Source organism: Cheilinus undulatus, linkage group 14 (genome assembly GCF_018320785.1).
Source record: "Cheilinus undulatus linkage group 14, ASM1832078v1, whole genome shotgun sequence".
Taxonomy (NCBI): domain Eukaryota; kingdom Metazoa; phylum Chordata; class Actinopteri; order Labriformes; family Labridae; genus Cheilinus; species Cheilinus undulatus.
Window position 1 is genome coordinate 10,262,332 of NC_054878.1, and position 23,562 is coordinate 10,285,893.

Below are 23,562 nucleotides of genomic sequence, written 5' to 3' on the forward strand. Positions count from 1 at the left end.
CTGCTGGGAGTGGAGCAACGTTTTTCTGTCCATACATATATGATATAACACAAATATGAGAGAGAAAGAGAGGGCGAGAGAAGTCTGCCGGCCCAACAGTAAATACACAGCTTGAGGTGTGATAATGAATGTAAGAACTGATGCTTCTTATGCCAACATTTCAGTTTTTTCCCCTCAGAGTAAACTGCCAAACGCAAGCTTGACAAACAGTTCTTCACTGACAGTGGAGCCAGGTGTTCCACTTGCAGCCACCACCTCTTTCTCCTCCAGTGACACTTATTGGTTCAGTCAGTTAACTAGCTGGGAACAACGGTATCAAACTGGATCTTTGTAAGATGGATCTGCCTGATGAAAGACATGGAATTTGGCCAATCAATCAGCCTAGCAAGGGCGTGTTATTAAGCAGTAAGTTTGCAAACTGTTGTTAAACAGTCATGAGAGCAAAACACCTTTGAAATTATGTTTCAGAATGATGCAGGTTGGGACAACATGCTGAGTGTATCACCCTTAAATTCCACATACCCTGCTTGTGCCAGGTCCTGAGCATGCAGAACTTCTCTTTGAGCATGCTCTTTCTCACTAGATGCATTTCTGGAGTGATGCACCGTGAAGTGCAGCCCTGAACAGCTGGAGACAAGAGATCACAAGATTATAGGAGAGCTGCCTTTCTGAAAGTAATTTGCTGTTCACTTTGATAGTATACCAGGTTTTGTTGCTTCTGTCATGGTTAAGCAGTAAAAGTAAAGTTTGTCTATGGCGTGTTGCCTCAGACCAACTGATGACTGGTGGTCTGTGCCACAGGATGGGATGTAATGTTGCAACAGTGATCAAATTTACAGTCAGGAGTTTGTGCATTGTGGTGTAAACTGAACTTAACTGGATGCTTTGCACCTTCTTCCACCTGTCTGGATGAATCTGCTTTATGTGGATGGACACAGTTTTGCAGTGGCCGGTGCAGAGAATAAACCTAACACATTCCTCATGCAGAGCAAAGGGGAGTGTTGTTCTGGGACATGCCAGAGAAAGACTGGGGTAGGCTGTGAAACTGCACAGACTGACTACAGATGTCGCTCCACAAGTGTGCTTCATGTGGATCCATGTGCACGACAGAGTATGAGGAATTTAAGGGTTACAGTTAAAGGGCGGACATGCGTGCAGATAAGTGAATAGAAAGGAAAGTAAATTGACCAGTAAGATGAGCTGGTTGAAGTTCTACCTATTCATTTCATAAAAAAATGGATTAACAACCCCAAATAATTGACTAAATGTGTGAAATTTGAGGAGATTTAACACGGTACAAAAACATATTACTGGGTCAATAGAAGTCCCTATTGGGGGGTGCAGATGGTTGAGTGGTTTAAGGCGCACACTATGTACGGGGGTGGCCCGAGTTCCAATCGCATGTCTCTCCCCACTCTCTTCCCTGTTTCTGGTTCTATCCACTGTCCTCCTCTATCTAATAAAGGCACAAAAAGGCCCAAAAATAAATCTTAAAAAAAAGAAAAAAAAAAAAAAAAAAAAACAGAAGTCCCTATTTGTACATTTCCATTGCAGTAAGCAGCTTGGCTCTAACTGTTTGAGGGCATGTCCAGAGCTGATGATGAATCGAGTCAATAACGTTAAATGGTTGTACTTCCACCAGAGGAAGTGGCACCCATTGGTTCTACTTCAAAGATTCTTCTTCTTTTGGTAATACTTCTTTTGGTGTAGTGGTGGCTACTTAAACACGCCTGTGAGGCGTCCCCAAATAATAATGAACCCCTGTAAGGAGGGCACACTTGGGCCCTGCTCTAGAACAGGGCTACTCTGGCCGCATCGTGGTGTAGCCTGGCACAGGCAAACTGGTGATGGAAAAGTAAATTAGCACAGCTTGGTTGGGATCAGTGCGTGCAAAAGTCATGGTGGAAAAGCCTCAAAGGAGAATCCATTTATTATCAACACTGCTTACCCGGTTGTGGACCAGCTGGAGCAACTCCCAGCTGTCATTGGGTGAGAGGCAGGGTACACCCATAACTGGTCACCAGTCAATTATAAGGCTGGCATATACAGAAAAAAGTCAGTCGCCCCAATAATTCACATCTGCAGACAATGTAGAGTCACCCCTAAACCTAAAGAGCATGTTTTTGGGTCTGTGAAAAGAAACTGGAGTACCCGGAGAGAACCAATGAAGGCACGAGGAAAACATATAAGGTGCTGTCTGACGGGGATTTGAACCAGGAACCATTCTGCTATGAGGGGACAGTGTAAATCACAGCTCCGTTGTTTGGCCCACCCTATGAGTATGACTCAACCTCATCCAAATTGTGCAAAACCTGGCATCATCAGCAAACCTGTAACCTTGTAGAAAACTGGATCTTTTAAAGAGAAGTACTGCCGTGTTTGAGAGGGTTTTACTATATTTTCTGACGCAGAGAGCCTCAAAAACTCCATCTGCAATGATCATTTTCTCCTATGGGATCAATGCCTCTAAACCGCATCTCTTTCAAGCAGACAATGACAAGTGTGAAAAAAAAGAGTACTCTCTGTGATGGGATCAGCTCATACTAAATTAACCTTGAGAAAAACTTTTCTTTTCAAACAGGGGATCAATGCCAGGAATTACCTGTTCTCAAACTTCCTTTCTTTATGGCCTTTTATCCACTGGTTAGTCGATGATATCACATGATGTCATAGTTTAGCAAAATGCTACATTTAATTTCAAGTACATTGAAGGGTGCCCTTTATTGCAAGTACTCCAAAAATCCATAAATTAAAGTTAAGAGGCTGTCCTAGAAGTTAAGAAATCTTTGTTATGTTCGGATGGCAGCCAAGAAGCATCTACCCACTCCTCTCTGCACCTGTGTTCCTTTACAGCTGTTTGATTTAATGCTGGATATGCAAATTGCTTCTGAAAGTCACCCTGGAGCTCATTAGAGACCAGTTGGTTTAAAAGGTAGATGGAAAAAAAGAAACTGTATCAGATGACACAGGGATATCAACATAGGAAATCTAAAGTGATGAAAGCAGTGACATTCAAAAGAGGCCTAGAAAGGAAACAGCAAGGCAGCGGTAATGTGTACCAAAGCAGAGATCACAGGGTGAGGTAGCTGGGCTTAAAAAGGATGGATGAACTTTGGAATTAAGTCAGTCCAAACTTTTAATTCCTGAACAAACTGTAACAGTAGCTAGACTGAACTGACTTTACAGGCGTTAAAAATACTTTGACCAGACTCTTAGTGGGAGAAAACCCAAATGAATGCCCACATGCACAGGCAAGTGTGCTTCCACCCACATACACTCCTGTCACCTCATTCTTTTGTGGGTGGATTATTCCCCGAAGTCTGACAGAAATGTTTCACTAAATACAGACAAGAGAAGTTACAGTATTTCACCTATCACAACACAGCTGGCTTCTCATTAATCACAATGTCTAATAAAAGGTAGACACAAAATAAGAAAAAGGCGGGTAAGCCAGGGGACACAAAGAGACTGGGAACTAAGAAAGCAAAAGGGAGAATGTGTAATCAAACTATGCACCTTGGCCCTACAGGTGGGCACTAGAGCCTCAAAATTATGTCCTCATATTTAAAGGAAATCTGTGATATAATCATATATTAAGGGAAACACATCCAAACCTACCTGGCCCTACATGAAAAAAAAACTGTTTAAATTCAGCCCCATTGGTTTTTCCAGCATGAATGGCCTCATTTTATTTTTCAAAGCCCTTCAGAGGTGGACTTACTGGTGTGTTTCATTATTGTCCTGCTGCATAACCCAAGCGCACAACTGATGGCTGTACATTCTCCTTCAGGATTGTCTGGTATAGAGAAGAATTCATGGTTCCATCAGTTATGACAAGCAGTCCAGACACAGAAGCAACAAAAGAGCCCAGACTATCAAACTACCACCACCATGTTTGACCGGGGGTACGATGTTCTTTTGATGAAATGCTGTTGTAGTTTTACACCAGAGTAACAGGATGTACATCTTCCAGAAAATTCAATTTTTGTCTCTTCAGTCCACAGAATATTTTCCCAAAAGTCTTGGGGATCATCAAGATGCATGTTTTGCCAAATCCTTGAATCATGAACACTGACTTTAACTGAGTCACTTGAGGCCTGTAGATCTTTAGATGTTGTTCTAGGTTCTTTTGTGACCTCCTGGATGAGCCGATGATGCACTGTCGGGAGTCATTTTGGTAGGTCAACCATTTCTAATATGGTTCACCACTGTTCCAAGTTTTCTTTATTTGTGGATAATAGCTCTCACCATGACTCAAAAAGTCTTAGAAATGGCTTTGCAACCCTTTTCAGACTGATACATGTAAATGACTTTGTTTCTCATGTGTTCTTTAATTTCTTTACATGGTGGCATCACACTGTAAGCCCAGATTTTATATGCACTTCACTTTTTAACTGCAGTGAACTAGATTGCCCTAGCACTACTTAGAAATTGTCTGTAAATTCTACTAATTTTAAGACATAAGTAAATTTGTGTGTGTGTGTGTGTGTGGGTGTGTGGGGGTGGGTGTGGGTGTGTGTGTGGGTGGGTGTGGGTGTGGGTCTGTGTGTGTGTGTGTGTGTTTTTGAGTGCAATGGACAAGAATCACTGAGTTTTGGTCATGACTGCAAGGGATGCTGGGAAAATAACAGCTTCCAGAAAACACAGCTTGGCTGATAGCTGTCAAACTTAAATTCTTGTAAGCAAAGAAACTGACTTTTTTCCGTGAATTATTTCATGTGTGGATCTGTGAGTTAAATACAGAGCTGGGCGTCTGTTTAAGCCAAACTGTTGAACTTTTTTGCCCTGTATCATCTTTCACTCCACTGGAAGGTCTGTGTGAAGTATAGAAGCAGCACTTAATTGGAAAATGAAAGAGAAAAATGTGTCTGTGGCTACCCTGAGCTATATGGCACAACATGCCTGTTCTACCAGCACAGGAATAAAAATAATAAAAAGGAGGAAAGTTAGTGAGGAGGTCAGATTGCCTGGTAAGTTCTGAAAACTTTTGTCTGTCGCTTTGTCACAGCAATCCTCTCAATGTAGTCAAGCTCAGCCATGTTTGTTGACCACTGACTGAAATGTAAGGTGTGGGAGAAGGCAGACTCTCCCCTCTCATTTCTGGTGGGCACTCGCATAAATGTGATTTGACATATATGTGGGGCAAGTTATTGCCACAAATTAAAGAACATTAAGTGGGTAAACCCACTATATTAACAGATAATAGTTTGGTGTTACATCATGCAGATATTATTGTGTGCATCCCTAAAAGAAGTAAGACCCATTTGCATTACTTGTATGGTCTACTGCAGTGGTTCTCAAACAGTGCGGTGAGGCACACTGGAGACTTTGACAACAATAAAGAGGCTATTTTGCATGGAAATAGAAATGGTGTGCTCGAAGATGATAAAGAAGTAGCACTGCTCGGTATCTGTTCATGTACAGGTGCACCTTCAAAACTCTGGCCATGATTTGCTCAGTTCAGCCCATTTCCGAGTTTCTCACTGGCAAATCCATCTTGCAAAGTTCCTGTCTGAACCATTTAGGCCCGGTTAGAAAGTGACAGGACCAATCAGAGTTGAGGGGCAGTATTTTCAGGCGCAGCGGAGTTGTGAAGTAAGCAAGCAACAACAAGAGGCTGGTGCCGTTATGGCGGAAGACATTAGTGCGGATGCTGCTAAAGCGTAAGTTTTATCAGAACTTGACGACATTTCTCTGTTAAAAGATGAACAAAAAACAACAGTGAGTTCTTTTCTTATCAAAAACAACAAAAACATGTCTATAGTCGCCATGGTTATGCAGCTCTCTATGGAGTTTACTCAAATGAGAGCCAATTTCCATTGTTCTCATATAAAAGCTATGACATAGAGTCAGATCATTGACACATCACTAAACTGAACTGTTAGTGTGTCATGCACTGTTTTTTGATCATCTAATTGCACACTACGCACTGTAAGAACAAAACTGTAAAATGTGTCATTACTTGTCATCATGTGTGAGGTCTTTTACACTTTCAAAATCAGTTAAGATTTTAAAATCTTATAGCAAGTGCCAGGCTTTAGGAAGGCATTCTGAAGACAACCAGTCAAGGAGATTTGTCTTTCATTTGTATTTCTATTTTTCCAGAGAAATGACAAATAGGCGACAAAGCAGTCCAGAGCACACAAGCCTGCAGCCCTGCAGCTGTTCCTGTGTGCCTTAGCACTGCCACTGTTTGTGTTCCCAGGATAGGCGGACAAAGCTCTTCCAGGTCACCCTCTAGCGCCTGCCTTCTCATTACCAAAGGTCATCCTGCGGTAACACAACGCTGACCTCTCATGCCAGAAGCTACTTTGTGAACAGGAGGATGGGGACGAAGACAGGGGGGATTAGGAGGAGGAAAAAGACGAGTGGAAGAGGTGAATTCCTAAAATAATCCCTCTTAGGTTTAACATGAAAAATGTCTTCTATCTGCAGGTTTAGTGTTCAGCATATGGCACAGAGCAGACTGAATGAGGGTAGATAACATTGCTCTTAGATCACAGCAGGCTCATTAGCACTGGCCTGCTGTTGCATTCATTCAAACAAGACCAAAGACGTGACTTGGTGGAAATTCAAAGAGGGTAGGGGGGAGGGGGAGTAGATATGTTTCCTCGGATAAGGCCGAGCCTAATAATGACTTCCTGTATTTAGCCTGAAAAACAAAACAGAGAGGCACAGTGGACAATGGTGTGAACATAAGTGTTATCCAAGAGTGCTGTAATGCCTTCCACAGTGTAATCCATCCTCAGGTTATGTACAATAGACATGAGTTTGCTTGGACTGGGTTCATGTTGTGGGGTTACAACATCTGGATCTTGTAATATATGCCTCTGGAGTTTCTGACAGTCCCTCTCTCTCTCAATTGTGCAACCTCCCCCTCTCGGTCCATCTGCATCGCTCCCTCCCCCTCATTTGTGTCCTCCCTCCCTTTCCTCCATCCTTTATTCCTCTCATACAGGACCATGTGAAAACTCCCAATTACCAGAAACATGAGAGTGGGATGTGAACTTAGAATATGCATAACAGAGTAACTCTTTAAAAAGGGCCTCACTGAATGTGACTGAATGCATCAGCAGGTCGTAAAAAGGCCCCTTCAAGATCAATGTAATTATGAAAGCTTGACATGGAGGACTAGCTGAGGAGGAGGAGGGCACTGCGAGCATTTTGTTCCTCCAACAGATCCCCCTTTTTAGCCAACAAGCAGAGAACAAGCAAGGTCTTCCAGCTGCCTTCCATCAGCAGCTATAATGGACAAGAGGAAAGAAAGAGCGGACCAAAGAAAGAGGTTTTTAACACCTGCAGCAGGGTGCCAGCAAACATTCCTTGTTTCTCTGGCCCTGTGGTGATGCACTCTATAAATCCTTGTGATTAGCTACAGTAGCAGCCCTGAGTGCCACTTAAATCAAACCCCAAAGGGGAAGTTGTTGTGACCTCCGAGCTTTGACAGTTTGATTTAAGCCTAAGTGATTTTTACAAAAACAAAACTATCTCTGTTTCTATAATAAGAGAGGAGTTGTGATGACAGAGAATGAGAGGGAAAGTGAGCATGAAAGATGGTATTCAACAGCACGCCATAACTGGAGGATAAATGAGAATCAGGAGAAATAACTCCCTGTCATTATGTTATTACGAAAAGTTTGACTATATTAAGTGTATTATGGTTTAGTACTCTGGAAAGACAAAATAACAAGGCCCATGTGTGGATAAAAGAGCCCCAGTCCTTAGACTGAATTCAAGGACTGTTCAGGGCTTTTAGAGGTGCTGAGGGAAAAGAAGTATCAATTTCCATGATTCTATATCGATTCAAAATAACCAAATATCAATATTTTAGTGCATTTTCATTAGCAGAGAGTTAGAGCATTAAAAAACCGCTCCTTGTATTTTCCATCTCCACTTTCTTTGGTTTGCAGATGCAGCAGGAGGTGTGGGGCTGCACTGTTAGCATTAGCAGCGCTAGCTCTCAGTATTTACATGGCTTTGTCTGACATACTAACCCGCAATTTCCACATACAATGGCTGCACTGCGTTCCCGAGTCCCACGGTTTTGCTCCATCCGAAGGTGAGCAGGCTCACACATTGGAAGCTGTGTCATGTCGAACAGCCCTGATCAGCTTGAGACACGTGTTAATTAGTGTTAATATTTGCTAAAAGGATGTAGTTTTATGTAAAATTCTGTGGCTTTTTACCTCAAAAGTGAACTTTTCCTCGTCAATGTTGCTGTTGTAGCTCTGTGACCCACTGACCTCCCAGTGACCCTCTACTCTTGCTGCAGGATGAGACGTTATGTTGATATAGTGATGATTTATGATCAGCGGTCTATGCATTGTGTTGTATTTTGAAAGTACCGGACACTCTACACCTTTGACTTCCTGTTTGGAGCTTTCTGATTGACAGGAATCGGTGCAGTTTGGCAGCAGTTGGCACCGACTTCTAATAAATCAAACTGTAAATGGAGCATGGGGCATGAATAAACCATAAAACAAAAGAATAACTACATTTTGCATAATGTTACACAACCAGGTACCGTCCTTATTTTTATGGAAGTTATTGTTACTTAAATGTACATGGCTACATTTTCTCTCCCTCTCTGTCTGTGTGGAGACTTAATGGTACATGTAGCCCTGAGCAACATCTACCCCCCTCCCCTCCTGATTTTCTTTTAGCGTATCGGATTGGCTACGCGGAAACATGTGGCCACAACACAGATACGTCTAGTGAAGCAAAGTGCTAATGTTGGCAAAACAGTGAGAAGGAAATATCCTCCCTTTATTCTGTGCATTTTTTTAAGATATATTTTTTGGGCTTTTCATGGCCTTTATTGGACAGAGGAGGACAGTGGATAGAGTCGGAAATGGAATGAGAGTGGGGAGAGACATGCGGCAAAGAACCACAGGCTGGATTTGTGCGTTTTAATGAAGAGACGTTGTCCAGTTCATACAAAACCACTGCTGTAGCTAAGTCCAAACTAAGCACTCCACTAGCAGGCCTTGTACACAACTATTCTCAACAACTAACCCTTTCCCGTAACTATCACATAGTCTACTGAAGCAGGACGACAGAAGAGCTTTCAGTGTTGCTCTCTGCACTTGCTTTAATAAAGGAATGCTGTCCATTTCTGACAAAAGTGCCGCTAGGGCTAATTTTAAGCTAACTGCTCCACTAGCAGGCCTTATATATACACAAGTAACTCTTTCCCCCTTCACTATCACATAGTCATGCCAAAGCAGGTCAGCAGAAGAGTTGAAACATCTTTCCCAACATGAAAGCTTATAGGGTTGTTTTTATTCTTTATGTCATACAGAAATGTGGTGCAGTTCTAGTAAAAAGGACGCAATGCTAAAGCTATATCTGAGGTATTTCCAGCAGTGGAGGCAGCCATTAAAGGGCTGTCAGTACAATAAACCCCGCTGATCGTTCAACTCTGTATGTATGGCTCTAGTTATACAGTGAAGGCAGTCATAACCGACAGCCTTCAGTACAAGCAAACCCAGCTCTGTATGGTATGACTCTGAAAGTAGGATTCCTCACTCAGTAAGTTACTCAGACACAGACATAACTATCTGTAGGGCTGACCTCAGAGGTCAGCCAAAAAATGCCCCCAAAGTCAGGGATTCTATTCATGGTTCTGCTCTCACTGAGTGTGTGGAGATGCTGCAAAAAGCAGCATCATAACATGTAGGGAATGTGTTGTAAATCAGGAATCATTTTTTAATCAAACATCAATCAGAATCGAATCCTAATATACTGAAGAATTCAAATCTCTAGCAGCTTATGTTTTTGTTTAGTTGATGTAATCAGCACTCTTTTATCAAAACTGTTTCCAAATCTCCTCCAACTAAAAATCATCTACAAAAAGTACCGTCAGTAATCAGAAAGGGCTTATGAGTCGTAAATCACGCTCAACACAACGTCTCTAAAACATCCCTGATCCAGAACATGTTTTGGTCCCAACATTAAGCAGTCAGTCAATAAATGAGAATGTGTCTGACCCCAGAGACAAATACTCCACAAATCACAATTAGGACCCCCAAATATAGCAGCAGGTCGAACTGTAGAGTCTCCAGATGTCAATAAACCTGTGCTGCTTATGGTAACAGAGTGGATGGCACTGCTCAGGTTTGACCTAACAGAGTACTGCTGACAGCTGACGTAGACCAGACCTACATGAACTTTTTTGGGTTGTGAGAGAGAGTCAGTATTTCTACATCTAAAGTGTCAGAGGCATTAAACTGGAACATTAATAACACAGCACTTCTCATCGAGTCTTAATTTAGCATCATGAAATAATTTCCTGTTCTTTTACCCCTAAAAACATCTATACCAGGTGGAAGTTTTGAGGCAGCTTTTTACATAAAATTTAAGCTGCCTCACATAGAGATAAGTACCGAAATCCGGTACCAACGTGGCACCACGTCTGATACCAAACCGAATCCAAACATAGCTTTCAGTGCTGCATTTCAGTACCACTTCAACCCAACTCCCCACCAGTCCACATAAAAGGCACAAATTCACTTGTTTTAGTCTAGCAGAGCACGACTGTCTTTTATTAAGTTCACTTCCAGAGTAAGAGAACTGTAAAAACACATTCTTTTGTGCACAGGCAGGAGTTTATCAGTCATCGTAGGCTTGTTTTAGGAGCGTGGGAAGGGGTTATTAGCACCTGAATATGCATTTAAATGCATTATACCTTTATTACTACAATATACCACAATGACAAAAAACAACAATGTAGTGACTTAAATTTCCGTCCATACCGCCCTGAGCTAAATTGAATTGGATAAAGTTAAATCACTCAACCAACTCTTAAATTCTACAAAAGCAGAGACTGCTCTCCTCCAACTTTGACTGAAAGAAGAAAGGACAATGCAAGATGAGATACATTAGAAAAGGGGTGTCAATCTCAGTCACAGCAGGGAGCAGGGGCTGGATTCTGGATTCAGGACTAACCTGAGGGAGTAACAGGGTCACCTTTTTAACCAGAAACTGTCACTCTTGTTTCACCAGTAATAAAATCTATAAGTCTATAAATCTATAAATATATATATATATATATATATATATATATATATATATATATATATATATATATAGTATAATATTGTTTATCATCAGTGCTAAGTTTTATATATAAAACTTAGCACTGATGATACATAAGTTTGACATTTTAAAAAAGTTAAAAATATAAGTTTAAAGGCTCACAGTCTACATTTATTAGTTCAAAAAAGGTCAAACATGAAATTGAAATTGAAAAATAATGTTTTTTTGAAGGCAATTAGAAATAAGTCAAAATCATGAGTTTAAAAGGTCAAAATACAAAATAAAATTTGTAATCATGAAATTAAAAGTCAAAATATGATTCAAAATTTTAAATTGTGAGTCTAAAAGGTCAAACTATAGGATTATGAAGTCAAAGTCTAGAATTAAAAATGTGAGGTAAAATACAAAATAATTGGTTAAACAGGTCAAAATATCACTTAAAATTTAGAATTATGAATCTTAAAGCTCAAAATATTATATGAAAAGTCAAAGTTATGAATTTAAATGCTCAACGCATGAAATTAAAAGTCAGAATCCTAAGTTTGAGTCCTAACTGTGGGATGCTAAATGGAAAATACGAAAATTAAAACACAAATTAATTTCTCTTCCCACATTCCTGATTTCTCATCTAAATATTTTTTTCCCTTACTTTTTCAGATTTTGTGACTTAACAAGGATATCCTAAATCATCAAGGATAAGTTTACATTTTTATACTGGAGGAAATCTGCAGACCTCAGACTGATGGGCCAGTTTTAACAGAAATATCAGATCATCTTGCAGGCTGGATTTAACTGTTTCACAGGCAAAATTTGGCCCCAGGCCACATCTGTGCATTAGAGGGAGGTCAAAGGCAGAGAAGACACGGAGGCAAAAAAAGAAAAATGAAAAGGAGATGGAGTTAGACAGTGAGGAAGGATAAGATGGACCATTGCATGGTTTGGCAGAAATTGTCTCAAGCTGCAAAAAAGGTATTCATCAAGTGAAACTAGAGAAATGGATTAGACTGACCCTTTGCTACAGCTCTCCTCCATTTCTCCTCCATCCATTTCTTCATCACTCCATCTGTACCTATTCATCTTCTGCCGTAGTGCTGTAGTGAGAAAAAACAACAGGCCCTCTAGGGTCAGAGGCATTGGTCCAGATCCAAGACTGCTCTCTGTGTTCCTCCCTATCTTCACCCTGTTAAACCCTCTCTGGTCTGTGTCAGTCTAATGAACAGCGCTTTAATTGCTTTTAAGGCAACAAAGCAGATGCAACCCTGGGACTATTTACGGCACACAGAGGGAGAAAAATGAAGAGGGCCGTTAAAGTTAAAAAGGGGGAATATGAAATGCACTCTTAGAATGTCTGTCTGGCTGCCAAGCTCAAAATATGCCTAACCTTAACACATTTTTCCAATTTAACTCTTATTGAATTAAGGTTTCAGACTCCTGGAGTACTTTAAGGAGAATATAACAGAGGAGGAGCAGAAAGACACAGAGAGAGCGGGATACATATTTCAGATGGCACCCGATTTCTATAACAAACGCCAATCAAAAAACAAAAAAGCATGCATCATTACAGATTAAATAATCCAGCAGGTAATTTTAATGGTAGCCAATGAGCTCCACAAAGAAGAAGTAAAAAGATAAGTCAATTAGAAGCTGCTGCTATTTAATGTTTAGATAAAACACTATAAAAGAGGCTGGCAGAGGAAAAACTTTGGCTATGTAGAGGTTTGAAAAAGCAAGTTCTCCATCTATGATCTTTACGGCCCAGTTTTCCATCCAAGTTGCTTCTCGCCTCTGTCAGGGCATTTTTTTCAGCTATTATTGGTCTCAACAGTGTAAGAAAACTGAACAGTGGGACTCAAAAGGTTCAGCTGGATAATGCAGACATTGTAAAAGCACATTCAGTAATGACAAAGTTTCCCAGAGAAGGTCATTCAAACAGTGACATTTTCAGAACAAAGAGACTTTGAGAAAGAAAACTGTGAAGAAGAAAGAAGGTCTGCAGATTCCAAAACACTTCATCACAGTGTTTCTGAAACTTACACAGTAAAAGTACACAGGGGACTTGTTGATCTTTTAAATACTTGATTTTAAGACCTCTTTCTCTCACTATTTGCCCCTATGGATGGTTAATAGGGTGATTAGACACTCTCTTACTGTTTTCCTTCACCTGCATGAGTTAATAACTTGACCATGGGGTCAACTACTCCACAAAGTGAGCACACTGGACTAGTCAGGAGATTGTCAGTGAAGATTAGGCGATGTGGTGAAATTCACTGTAAAGTATGAGGGGAATTTGGACTTGTTCTGTCCATCAGCTTAGAGAGAGGCAATGGTGCATGGTGTGAGGAGCAGCTGTGTTCACTCCAAAAATAAGACGTACCTTCGGACAGTCTAATGATATATTCAAAGTCCAACAGACAAGACATTAAATATTTCTGTCCCAGTGTTACCCAAAATCTCAATGCTGGCAGTATCACATGTTCTACTTAAGTTCTTGAAAAGAATCTAACAGACTCCAATCAAGGCTCAATGAAGCTGGCACAAACTCAAGAATACTGGAGATGTAAGGATCAGGAGGTATTCCCTAAAATATAAGACTTCTGGACCAAAGTCCAACAAAATCCTATGCATTTTATTGAGCAAAACATGCCTTAAAATCTGAGTCTTTTCATTCTGGGGATCCAGAATAGCACAGGTAAATTGTTACAGAATGCAAAGCCTCCTCTGTCAACCTCAGGCATTTATATTTTAGGTAGCCTAGCTGAACCAAAAGGTAAATCATTCTTACTTATAGATAAAACACAATATTAATGTTTGAAATGGCAGCGACACCTTTCTCAAATAAATGGGACAAACTAAGGTGTAGGGACAGGAGAGGCACACTGGTATGAGGCGCACTCATACCAGGCAATCCATAATGTGTCCAAGCATGCTTAACATCAAAACTGCAGGGTGCAGATGGGGGCACAGTCATGCTGGAATAGAAAAGCGCTTTCCTCAAACTGTCGTCACAAAGCTGGAAGCATAGCATTGTCTAAAATATCTTCGAATGCTGTAGCACTACGATTGGCCTGGAGATAAGGGGCCAAGCTCAAACCCTGAAAAACAGCCCCATACCACTACCATTAATACTATCATATTATTGGTGATGTGAGGCTTGCATGCAGCTGCACGACCATGTAAACCCATTCCATGAAGCTCCCACTGCATAGCTTTTGTGCTCACATTAATGCCAGTGGAAGTTCAAAACTCTTCATCTATGGAATCAGCAGAGTGTTGGTGACTTTTACATACCATGCACCTTAGCAGTTGTTGACCCTGCTCTGTGATTTACGTGGTCTTCTGCTTCGGGGCCGAGTTGCTGTTGTTCCATATCACTTACAGTTGGCTGTGGGATATCCAGCAGGGATGAAATTTCTCGAACCATCTTACTGCAAAGGTGGCATCCATCACAGCAACACGCTTGAAGTCACTGATCTTCAACACGACATATCACAAGTGTTTGTAAAAGGAGACTGCATGGCTAGGGGCTAGGTATACACCTGTGGTAACAGGTCTGCTTGATACACCTGAATTCAATTAATAACAGGTGTGGCCTAATACTTTTGTCCATGTAGTTTATCTGATCAAATATAGTCATAAAAATAGTAACAGGTTTATTCATGTATAAGAAAGACATGCTGTTATTTACAATACAAATTGCATAAATATTGGTATGGATGCTGGTACTAGCTATTAACATGCACCCTTCATTTTAAACATTGGCAGAGTGTTGGAGAGCTGAATTTGGCCAAAATGATGCAAAAATAAACCACAAGATAAGTAAAGTTACTGTCTTGTGTCTCGCGCTGACTTTGACACCGTGTGTCTTGTAAACTCTGTGTGTCATACTGACATGTCACAAGGCATCTCTATGCTCATGCCTGGTTGAGCTTGGAGCGATGTCAGGGCCGGCCAGAGGGCAACTGGGGAGAGGGAACAATCATGTTTCAGCACCGTAAGAGGCAACTGGTCCTATAAGTTTGAGTGTACCCTCTAAAGCTGGATTTTGTTTGTGTCGATATTCAAAACTCTAGATGCTTGAGATATTCAGTGTTTTGCTGATGTGTCTGTCATTGCCGAGTTTTGTTAGCATTTTTTTCAGTTGTTCAGTTTTTTTCTGTCATCTTTTTAGTTGTCAGTGTCTGTTTTTGTCTGTGTACACTTATATATGAGCACTAAAGATTTTATACATTACAATTGTGCCTGTAATTATGCAAAAATCCTGCATAATATTTGTTTAAAATCTAGTTTAATGACCTTTAACTTGATCTTTTTTTGTGAGGAAAACTGATCAACTGTGTTGAGTGATGAAACAGAGTCTGCTGGAAATCAGAGGCAAATGTTGGGAGCCCCTGAGACTCAGTGTTGAGTTACATATTCCATATGTCCAGCATTGCTCAACACTGGCTCTCACTGGTTCCTAAGGGGGCAAGCCCTTTCAACTATTCAACACTAATGGGCTGACTTCAGAGCACCTTTACTATATCCGCTCTATAGTGTGAGAAATAGGAAGTAGGTGGGAGTCAAAGAAAGTGAGAGACAGAGCTGGAAACCAGAACAGAGCTGGCAGAAATGTTTGTGTTTTAACAGTTAGGTGACTGACAAAACAGTAAAGCTCTTTGTTCCCTTCCCTCTCTTTATGCATACAGACACATACATCCTATACACCATTACTGAATATACTAATCATGTTTTTGTCAACTCTGCATCTATTTTTTCTATCTGATAATTTGTGAATCCAAGGGGAAGGTATAAAGGTCAATTTACAATAACAGCAATCTGCCAATTCATCAACTTCCCACGCCCTTCTCATCAGATCCTGGACCATGTGGACATGACTATCGGTGAGATTACATCAGCTGAGATGGCTCAGAGATGAACAACGCCCCCCAATAAAACAGATTGTTTGGCCTGCTTCAGTAATTGAGAGGCTTTCCCCTCAATGACAATGACAATGACACTTCATGACATGACTTTCATGTATGCCCTCTACCCTTTAAAGGCACAATGCAAAAAACATTCCCTAATTCATCATCAAGCAGCTGCAAAGCTGTAAAACAAATTAGACTTAAACACAATGCTTTGCACACAAATTATTACATACATTTCTGCATTTTTGACCATAATGGGAATTATCAGTTTATGAAACCATGTGAAGGCTGAGCCTAACCCCATTCTAGGGTTCTCACTTAAATAAAAATGGTCCTCATGATTCTTCTCTCTCAAGAGGTGCATTTCACACATTAGTGCAGTTTCAGTTCATTAAATCAGGACCCTGAGAGTAACAGTACAGGCTCCTGATATCAACAACCTTGGTCCAATCTTCAGAGTCAGCTTAAAATCAAGCATTGAATTAGTTTGTCAGATTTTAAAACAGAAATTAAGGATCATTTGACAGATTTATGCACGTTTTACTGCTGATCACTGCTTATTTGTAGGGATTCATGACATAATTGGCCTGATATCAGTATCGGCATATATTAGCTAAAAAAGGCAAATATCAGCAGGTATCCAATTTTCTGATGGTATGATACAAGTGGAGCTTTTTGTTCTGCTGTCTTGGCAAGAACTCCCTTATACAAAAGATTTCTGTATTTTAGTGGGAATTAAGGATGCACGTTGTTGGTTTTCTGCTGATATCCAATATGGCAATATTTATGAATCCATTTTAGCCTATACCAATATTAAAACTTAGTTCAGAACTAAAACTTCACTCCTTAAAACACACTATTTAGTGCGGGTGTTTAAATCTTAAGTAACAGGAGCTATGTAACACACAAGCTTTGCAAAAAAAACAAGGTAAAACTCTGCAGCAACACTGATCTTCAACTACACAACACCAGGCTAATTAGCAGTTAGCCACAACAGCAAGGCTTGGCACTGGGTGCTGTTCATTCCAGCACTGCCACTGAATGATGCTGTGAAGTTAAGATTTACCTTAACTTTTGAATGGGATCAAATGACTACAAGAAGCACATTTATGCTTTATTTGCACAGACTTAAGCTGCCCAGTGTGGCTGATGAAGGCTTCAGGCAGCTGTCAAGGAGAGTGAGACATGGTTTTTAATCCTGCTAGTCAGCTGTTATGACGTTTTATGTAGGTCTAAAGCAAAAAGATGTTCTTGCAAGTACAAGTGGGCTTGTTGTAAGCAGGACAGACAAAAGAGAGGGCTGTTTAAAGTTTAAAAACATGAATGGTTAAAGTGGTTAAAATGTCATTTAGCAGACGCTTTTAACCAAGGCGACATACGTTCAGGACAGATGCTCTTGGCGTTAAGGACCCACACTAGTCACCTTGCATGGTTTGAACCCCCAATCTTCTCTACCAAAGGCAGCAACACAAACCACTGAGGTAAATGCTGTATTTGCATTTACTCAAGCTCAGTGGTTTTAAAAAGGGCATTTCAGTTTAGTTCTCTGAGGATCTGATATCTTGTGTCTCAAAGCGTAGGATCCATCAACCATTTAAATTATCCCTTTGCTGCCACTCTCTACAAAAAACAGCTGCTGTAGTAACTTTAATGTGTTTTATGCAATATGTAACATAGCCTCTGTACCCTGATATGTCTCGTATTGTGATGCTGTGGGAAATACCCAGCTTTGGTTTATCTGATGTGTCCAATCATTTTAATGTTGTTGACTGAAAAAATAATCAATTATGAGGCAACTATCAAGAATGTTGAATTTTTAAGAATCAGATTAGGGAGTATATGACGCAATAGGGAGCAGTAAAAATATCACACAGTCAGTTGCGAGGAGCCTCAAAACAATATGACAGGAAACCAATATGACAATGACACTTAGTGACATGACCCCCCCCCCCCCCCAATCACTGCAGGGGGTGAATCTGGTCAAAATTTGGGGGTTAAAATTTCTAAGTGTGTAGCCAGCCTTACTGGTTGGTCATCTTACAAATATATAAACTTTATAGGCTGATATCCTCTAAAGCCCATACCTTGTGATGGTGATGTCACCCCTCTGTTGCCTCAACAGGCTGTCCATTTATTAAAAACTCTTTTTTGCATAGCAAGTCAGTCCCTGATTGGGTGGAAGATGAGCCAAATATGACTGGACAAGGCCCTGTAGCTCCAGGGTCAGGCCCCAGCATGGAACATGTGTCTCTAGGAGGGACGGCCTTGTTGCTTTCTCAGCCAGTCAAAATTCTCCAGTTTGTGCAACAAATCCTAATGAGGCTGCTCTCTGTGGGGGGAACCAAGGCTGTCTGTGGAGATTTGTCTGAAGAACTAAACAACCAAAGAAAGATGCAGTGAAGCAACCACTGGCCTTCACCTTCATTCTCTGACTCACACAAAAACACCAAGATGGATGAGGTAAAGGGAGTCCAAGCCGAGGCCTGGCTAGGATTTAGAACCTTGTCTACTCGGGAAATCAACCAAGTTTTTAAGTCCAGAATGTGAGCTGATAAGTAGTCCAACTTAAATTACTATTTAGTCTTACTACTACAGCATCAAATACCCAAGAGATTGCTAGATAGACAGAAGACGCTCCATCTTTTTTAAGTGAAAAAAAAAACAAAAACTACTTCCTGAAAAAAGTCTTGGTCAAAGACACAAATTCCAAATATTACAAAGTTTCCATCTGTGGTTAATATTCCTACAAACTCAATAGAGACCAAAAGACCTTACTGAGAAGAGACAGCAGGGCGGAAATAGGTCAACGTTCAAAGACATTCCCATGTTTCTGATCTGTGCTGGGGTCAGTCCACCTTAACCACATTCATTCATTTTCCCTCTCTGTGCCTCTTCCTTTTTTTGAAGGCAGACGCCGAAGGAAATGCTCTGCAACAAAGCTCAGTTTAGAAGTCACATAGCCATACATTACAATGATACACTCAGACAACTCTATTGACCACAGTGCACTTTTTCAGAGGGGGTGGAATAAAATAGTGGCACTAATGCCCAACACCTGTTCCTTTTCTGCATCCGTCAGTATATCAAATATACAAACAGTGACAGCTGGAGTCCAGGCAGTGATACGGCAAAGCTCTCTATGGGTCTGAGCGATGCAAAAGACAGAGGCTGTGTCTGAAACTGTACCACATTTACTACAGAGTACTCTATATGATGAATACACCATTTGTAGAGCTGTCTCAATTCTGAAAATAAGATGGCCCTGCCCCTTTTAAGGTAAAAACATTCCATCAAAATGAATGGCAGTAGATAAGAAAGACAAATTTAGTTATTCAAAGCTAAAGATACAAAAGCTATACAGTTCAACGGTTATTAGGAGCCCAGACCCAGTGGTCAGTGAGTTTAGCATAAAAATTACATTTCTATATAAAGCTTGGCATTGCAACATTATAAAATGGACAGAGCTAGAAGTGTATATGTTGTCTGTTCAGACTATCTGTCAAACTGGACAAATGATCCCATCTTGTGACTGGAGATGAGATAAACTGGCATTCCACACCTTGGGTTTGTACAAACATCACCTATGAAAGTATTCAACCCCTTGAATGTTTTACCTTTTAAATGATACATGTATAAATCAATCGTGGTCAATACAATTTGGCTAGTATAAAGACACCTGCGTCTGGCAGGTCCAGTCACTGGTTAATCAGTATTCCTGGCTACCATTACACCATCAAGACAAAAGAACACTTCAAGCAACTAAGAGAAAAGATTTTTGAAACATTATAAGTCAGGAGATGGATACAAAAAAAACATTCCAAAGCACTGAACATCCCGGGAGTTCAGTTAAAAGCATAAAACAACTGCTAACCAGGTTCTTCACCAGGCAAAGTTTTATGAGAGAGTGGCAAAGAAAAAGCCGCTGTTGAAGAAGACTCAGATTAAATCTCGACCAGAGTTCATCAAAAGGCATGTAGGAGACTCCACGGTCAAGTGGAAGAAAATTTCTTTATTCTGATGAGACCAAAATGGTGCTTTTTGGCCATCAGACAAGACACAAATGTTTGGCAGACACAAAAAACACTGCACGTCAACACAAACACAACATCCCCGCTGTGAAGCACGGTTGTGGCAGCATCATGCTGTGGGGATGCTTCTCAGCCCTGAAAGGCTTGTAAAGGAAAATGTTACTGTTTTGCATGTGAAACTGTTTTTGTCGCATTTTGGATTTCTGTACAGTCTCCAGTTAAGGGTAATTGACTTTCTCGTTGGATAAGGAAGAAGCTTTATGGAGTCTGAAGAAAAGAAAAAGTGAAATAACTGATTTTTTCAGATGCTGCTAACTTCTGACTTGTCCATTTAGCTGTTTGGGAGATCTTTTACAGTAAAATTAGACATTAAGGAGCAGAGGAATTATTTTACATCAGTGTGGCTGCAAGGAGACACTGAAGTGGCTTAACCAAAGTGTGTGGCAGCAATGATGTCATCATCCAGAACTGCAGCAGTGTCTGATCAGTCATTTATTAGTCCAATGAGTGCTTCATTTAGTCCACTATCTATAGGAGATAGGGAATACAGAATGAGTCTCTGAGTTTAGACACAACCATTGTGACAGGCCTTTTTTTCCTCAGACCGACTCTTTCCACACAGGGCCCTGTTCAGGTCAATAGCTGAAAGCAAAGTGAAGTCAGTGGCCAGAGATCTTAATATTTTACATGTGCCTTTGAAGGAACGCCAGTCACAATTGATTTCTTTAACCTGAAGCTTAAGCCAAAAGGAAACCAAAAAGCCTATCAGGCTGCCTGCTTTCAATAACGAGATCCATAAAACACTGAGACAGGAGCTGACATGATGAATGGGCTGAGAGATGCCATGATAGGAGCCATGCCTCTGTCTGCTGAAGCTCAAGTTTGCTTGGCGGGATCATCCACATGCAAGAGACTTCAGTTCAGCTACACTAAAGAATAAATTAATCTATCTATCAGTTTGTCTGGGTTTTAATCAGGGTACTTTTTCAAAGATGCGAATGAAGTTTTTTCCATGGTTATTGGCTATTAATCATTATTTTAATCCCGCTTTGAAAATTAATTTACGTTGCATTTCAAGACAAAATTTCAAGCCCATACTGACGATGTGAGTCATCTCATACCAGTGTTTTGATTTGGAAATCAAAGAAGAGCAAAAAGTGTACTTCATGATTTTAACATTTAATTTAACTAGTGCTGCTCTGCTACATCAGTGTGGTCTGAAACCATGACTTAGCAGCACGAAACAGAAAACATCTTTAAAGTGTTTATTCTGTCAAATTCACCGTTCAAAACAGGGACAGGTCTACATTTAGAAATATGACTCACTTATTTTAAATGATCTCTGGCTAATGTTAAAGCATTCTCCTTGTCAAGAGTTCACATTTAGTTACTTTCTTTGAGTGTAACTCAGTTATCACTAACTATTAAGAGATTAAAAAGTTCTTTTTAAAAGCCAAATGACAGAACTGGAAACAGGGATGAGAGTGGAGGAGAGGCATGCAGGAAATGGTGCCACTGGCCAGACTTGTACCTGGGCCGTCTGCATAGATGGTGCGCACCTAAAACCACAAAGCCATCTGCACCCAAAAAACTGTTCTTTTTAAGTTTAAAATTTGAAATCTGTATGGACTTGAGCTAGGGGTACTTAACTTCCTGTTTGAAAAAGAAGATACATGTATTTTTCCTAACCGTGGGGAAAAATATTTTTTTAATCAAAATAAAAAAAAAATAAAAAAATTCTAAATGAATGGCAAAAACGGAAATATTTGACATCAGAATGTGCAGATTACTTTGGACTTGACGACTTATTGTTTTCAAGTTTTTAACATGAAATGAAACATTCACAGAAGCAGGGGGCCTGTTTTCCACCACTGTGGGAGCACAGAAATGCTACGGTGATGCTAAATAGATGCTTAGTTCATCTAAGAGCTGATCAACTGCTATAATTATCAATATCAGTCCGCTCTGTTCCATTATCATCTTAGCTGCTAATACTAAATTTAGAATGTTACGTATTCTACCTAATATGACTATTACTGTTATTTATCCATATATTGTTACCTTTATTATCTACATTATAGTCATTCCCTTGAAAATAATCTTGAAATGGATTTACGGCCAGGACAGCCTGGGTTTCGCTTATTAGTTATTGTTGCTCTGCTTATCTTCTATCTCTGTTTTCCAATAGCTTGTTCCACCATCAATTTAGACTTACATGAAACCTCATCATTCTTGCTGCATCTGTTCACCCGTTACATTCTCTGTCTACATGTGTCTTCCTTGTCTAATGAAGAAAATTTTAAAAGGCCGCCAGGACTCCTGCTGTCTCATGACTTAGGATTGTGAACAGGTTAATAAGCGTCTCAGATGGGCACTTACTGCCTCTTTTTCTAACCTTTACACTAAAATAACTGTCTGAAAGGGTTTCAGACTCCTCCAGAGTCATAGTTTGGGGGAATTTTCCACAATTAAAGGCTCATATTCATGAGAAAGTGCAGAATAATATCACCAGACAGCAAAAAAAACAATGCTGACCACTGACCAGGCTATGAAAGCGGCAATTGAGATGAATGATAAATGGTAAATAGACTAACCTTATATGGCCATTTTCTACTCTTTGATCGCTCAGAGCGCTCTGAACAGCATGCCTTTCACTCACATAGACACACTGATAGCAGGGGTTTATCTCAGTTTAATTCAATTTTCATCCACTCAGTCACACAAGCAATTGAAGGTGCAGTATCTTAGGATGGACCAGAAGTTATCAGCTGGTCTACCCTCAGGACCCCCATCACTTCCTTGATGAGAAACTGCAACCAGAATTTCCAAAAATGTTACACCACTCAATTTTTTATGAAAAATATTGCAGTTTTGACCTCAAATGGAACAAAACATAGGATTGATGGATGAATAAATTTGATTTTTCCTTGTTTTCCTGTATTACTGTAAATGTCTGCTGTATCTAGAGATCTTAAGAAAGTGACCTGTAGTTATAAGAAACCTTCTTTATAAGTCTAAGAAGTTCAGTGGAGTTTTAAGAAAAAAACAAAACTTTACTTGAGAAAACATAATAAGCTGAAATATATGGATGTTTAGATGTATATTCAGTTCATCAGACTTTTTCATACATACAGTATATTGGCTGTAAAATTGGTAAACTTTTTAAATATCAGGTGATACCAATACTGCACTAACCATACTGAGCATCCCTTGTTTAAAGTTATTGGCACAATGTGAAATGGTGGCACAAAGACAGAATAAAGACTGATTTAGAAACAGAAAAGCTGGCTCAAAAAAGACATTGCAATGGAAAAACTGGCCCAGATGAAGTTGGACAAAAGCTGACAGGGAAGGCAGCTGTTAAAGCCAGCTGTTTGGACCATTTGTTCATGATGGTTCAGGGAAGTGGAAACAGTTAGGGAGTGGAAGGATAAAATAAATGGCTGAAGACACAGAGGTTGATAAGAGAGGGAGAAAAGCAAAAAAAGCCATGCCAATAAGATCAAAAGTAATTGTATGTGTAGACTACGGCACACACTCAAAGAAGCAGAAGCCGGGCAAACACTTATCAAGAAATCAATAGAGCAGCT

General features: G+C 40.2%; 1 protein-coding gene across 5 annotated transcripts in view; it reads right to left on the minus strand.

Annotated features, from left to right (window-relative positions):
• disp1 (dispatched homolog 1 (Drosophila)) overlaps positions 1-23,562 on the minus strand; it is a 105,263-nt gene that overhangs the window by 75,041 nt on the left and 6,660 nt on the right. The window contains exon 3 of one of the 5 annotated variants that reach the window (XM_041805034.1): positions 523-627. The exons of 3 other annotated variants lie outside the window; for them this stretch is intronic. The gene's annotated coding sequence lies outside the window, so the exon portion shown is untranslated. Of the gene's footprint in view, positions 1-522; positions 628-12,046; positions 12,129-23,562 lie in introns of all 5 variants that reach the window. One more of the 5 variants, XM_041805033.1, reaches the window with a different exon arrangement.